The sequence below is a fragment of the Oncorhynchus kisutch genome, linkage group LG20 (assembly GCF_002021735.2).
Source record: "Oncorhynchus kisutch isolate 150728-3 linkage group LG20, Okis_V2, whole genome shotgun sequence".
In the NCBI taxonomy this organism is placed as follows: Eukaryota; Metazoa; Chordata; class Actinopteri; order Salmoniformes; family Salmonidae; genus Oncorhynchus; species Oncorhynchus kisutch.
In genome coordinates this window covers 16,195,240-16,199,571 of record NC_034193.2, presented here as the reverse complement: position 1 = coordinate 16,199,571, position 4,332 = coordinate 16,195,240, and positions in this window count along the sequence as shown.

Sequence of the window (4,332 nt, the reverse complement as noted above, 5' to 3'; positions counted from 1 at the left end):
AAAGAAAGAGAGAGCACACCGACTCCTGCTGGTAGAACTGGGATATGCTCTACAAAGTCACACATACAGTTTATGTTCCCCCCTCCTCCTCCCTTGTCCACTGACAGAACAGGACAGGAGAAACAGAAAACAGAGATAGATAATGTAAGAGGGGATACTAGCTGGGGAAACGAATTGGAAGTAGGTGCAGAACCGTGCCTCGGACGGCTCTGGCTAAGCTAGACTGGTTATGTTGACTCAAACGGTTGTCAGACATTTTGTCAAATGGTTGACTGCTGGGTTAGACTGACTTTTTTTTCTCTGAGAAAAACAACCACAAGACTGCAGAAAGAATTTTGGCATGGTAGGACTTTACTGAATAACTCTTAAAACACACACACACACACAGTGAATTAAATGAAATGCTGTGCACGAATGTGGATACTGCCCATTGGGAGTAAAGAGGTCCACTGGGGAAGCCATCAATATCCAGGACTCCAACAGAAACATATGCTGCTATTTCCCGTCCTTACACAACCTCAATAGAAATTAACATAACAGACTGCATGTACAGAAACATTAAAAAAAGAGCACCATATAAAATGGTGATGGAATAGACTCTTAAAGCAAGCATCAATCAAATTCAATCCCTCACCACAGTCTAAAAAACACAGAATGAAAATGAATGCGATCTGATACATTGAAATGTTGACACAAACCTACAGGTAACTGCCAAAATAAAGGAAACGCCTGAGGCAACGTATACTGAAAGAAGGTACTTCCTCACAGGTGTGGTTCCTCAGTTAATTAAGCAATTAATATCCCATCATGCTTAGCGTCATGTTCCAGACACTTGTAGAATCTATGCCAAGGCACATTGAAGCTGTTCTGGCGGCTCGGGATGGCACAAAGCCCTATTAAGACGCTTTATGTTGGTGTTTCCTTTATTTGGGCAGTTACCTGTACATTTTCCACTATCTCCATCATGCGGTCTGTGGAGAAATATTTAGGCCAGTTGCAATTATGTTGTTTTCCTCTCAAGAATGTAACCCTCTACGGGCCCATTCTACCCAATGGTTTCGCAGTATCCTGGAAACAGCAGCACATCCCCAACCACAGCACTCTGAGCGTCCCAAATGACATCCTATTCCTCAATACGTAGTGTGCTACTTTCGGCCAGGCTCAGGTAAAAAAAAAGTAGGGCACTACATAGGGAATAGGGTACCATTTGGGATGCAGGCCTACCTTAATTCTACAGACAAATACACCGTCACCCTATTAAAAACAATAGCATTAACAGATTAGCTGGCAGAGTTTTAGCAAATGAATCCAGGGACCTCAGGATTCTCCTAAGCCTCTGGCTATCAGTAGCTCAGAGGGTGTTGGAGTTGGTTAGGGTTAGCGTCAGAGCAGGAGCCAATGCGCAGCGTCCTCATTGGTCCATAGGGCCGGGATAGAGGGTGAGGAGAAGCTTTATTTGGCCTGGGGCAAGTGTTTCATTACGGGGGATGTTATTAATGTTGTTGGTTGTTGGGAGTGTTTGGCTGGCTTGCAGGGCAGGGGGCTCAAGACTTAGACAGGGAGCTGGTGCCACAGACTTAAGGGGAAAGGATATCTGGCTCTAAGATGGAACTAGGGCACATCGAACTCAATAGCTTTACTACAGTAAGGTGAGATGGACACCCTGTTCTGGCTCCCGTCCCTGACCCCTGTAATCCAGTAGGGACACAATGTGTGTCAGTGAAATATATGTTAAGTTCACAGGTGTTGATTCCTGTAATTGGCTAATTGGGATTGACTTATGACTTTTGATGGTGTGATATTGTATTATGTTGCATAGTGAGGTTGGATGGTTTACTTTAAACCTCTGTATGCTAATTTCATTGCTATATTCAAAGAGATCTGTGTAGAGAGGTTAGGGAGTTTAAACCCGTTTAGGACCGGGGTTTGGTCATTGGGTCCACAGCCCACTTCCTGGAAAGACAAGGTGTCCGGCATCTGCTGTTGTCCTCCCCTGGAGTCACTGAGACCATGTGACGTCATATCAGCCCATGGAATGCTGCTCACCTCAACACAGGTTTATGCACATTGTGTTGAGGTGAGGAGCATTAGGTAAGCATTTAGTGAGCGGTGGGGGAACGTTCCAGGCAGCTGGCCACGAGGAGATGGCAGCAGATTAGCATTAAAGCCCCACTAACTCCCCGGGCCTCCAACCACACACACTGACTCACATGAACTGTGTTCTGCAAGATCTGCTGCCCTGACAGGATTGCTTCTTCTATTCTGGTCAGAAGGCTCTGAAGGCCTTCTGTTATTCTGGACAAAGAGCTTCCCAGTTTGCACAAGATCATAGAGCAACCCTACATGCCCTGCTCCATAGCCCTCCGCCGCGAACAGCTGTGACCTTAAAATCCTTCTTCCCCGTTGACGATGCATACCGATGACATTTGCTGTAAGTCGGCCCAAGCACAGAAGGGATTTACACAAGGAGTAAAACATGAATTGGTTGTGCGCCCGATAAACAGAACCTGTCCACCATGATCCACCATTTTTTTAATCACTCAAATCCTTCATGTATGTTCTTCAACATGCCTACAAGCTATCCCACAAGATTCAGTCAGAGCTCTTTCTCAGAAACGGCAGAAATGCGTATCCCTCTCCCTTAGTATGTTGATACTGCTCGTTCTGAGAAGCTGAGAAATTAGCCCATTTCTAATGGGGTAATTTGGGTCAATTACAGTCAAAGACGCCTACGCAGACTCCAGATTGCTCAGCTGAGCACCTCAACACATTGAAAACTGTTTTGAGCACGTTTGTGCATATTTGATAGGCTCATTCTGGGTCTGTAATGGCACCACAGTGTAGAATGGCCTGATTCCACACAGGTCCTGGCAGGGCAGCCAACCACAAACTCCTCTTGAGAAATTCCATCAATAGGGCCTTTTTTCAGGGAATTTCATCCGCCCTGTAGTTTGTATTTGCTTTAAGAGGGAGAGAGAGAGAGTACTGTGTATAGTGTGTGTATAACGTGTGTGTGTGTGTGTGTGTATAGTGTGTGCATGTGTGTTTTCTTGTGCATATGTACATGGGCGTCATACATTGGGAAAAATATGAAAAAACCTCAGTCGACTTGTGAAGAAATGTAACGTTACTGTATGGTGTTACAGTATAGTCTACTGAAGCATCTTTCAAAAATCTCAATGATCTCTCACGTCCGGGTCAAATACTATCTGTTGGAGTACTTGTGGGACTGTGTAGTGACATTAGGATATTATGTGTGACAGTAGGTTGAGTGGAGGCAGCCAAGCGGCAGATCTGGGGACAGCAGAAATCACAGATGTCCTTGGCTGACCACCTCTGGTCCTGTCCTCAGGCCAATTCCAATTCAATACTGGGAATAATATTATATTAATTCATTGTCCATCAGCCTCATGTTACATAAATGGTGAAAACATTAATGGAAAAAATCTAAACACTTTTGAATCGATGACTAAATCTGAACATGGTGTATGTTCCTAATACGTTTAATCTCCAGGGAACACTTCAAATATAAGCTCTCTCAGTTGAAGGAATCGGCCTGCAGCCTATTACTGTACACCGGTTTCCAAGCCAAAAATCCACCTTGTTCTAACATCTTGTGCACAGTGCCATCTAGTGGTGATGACAAACTAGTGACTGTTTATGAGTCAGCCTGTCTGTTGTGCATGCTACACTGGCTATAACGCTGAACAGAAATATAAAGCCAACATGTAAAGTGTTGGTCCCATGTTTCATGAGCTGAAATTAAAGATCCCAGACATTTTCCACATGCACAAAAAGCGTATTGCTCTCAAATTTGGTGCACAAATTTGTTTACATCCCTGTTAGTGAGCATTTCTCCTTTGCCAAGATAATCCATCCACCTGACAGGTGTGACATATGAAGAAGCTGATTAAACAGTATGATCATTACACAGGTGAACCTTGTGCTGGGGACAATAAAAGGCCACTCTAAAATGTGCAGTTTTGTCACACAACACAATGTCACAGTTTTGAGGAAGCGTGCAATTGGCATGGTGACTGCAGGAATGTCCACCAGAGCTGTTGCCGCCTCCAACGTCGTTTTAGAGAATTTGGCAGTACGTCCAACAGGCCTCACAAATGCAGACGACGTGTAACCACGCCAGCCCAGGACCTGGTGAGCACATGTGGCTTCTTCACCTGGGGGAGTGTCTGAGGCCAGCCACCCGAACATTTGATTAAACTGTGGGTCTACACAACCGAAGATTTTCTGCACAAACTGTCAGAAACCGTCTCAGGGAAGCTCATCTGCATGCTCGTCGTCCTCACCAGGGTCTTGACCTGACTGCAGTTT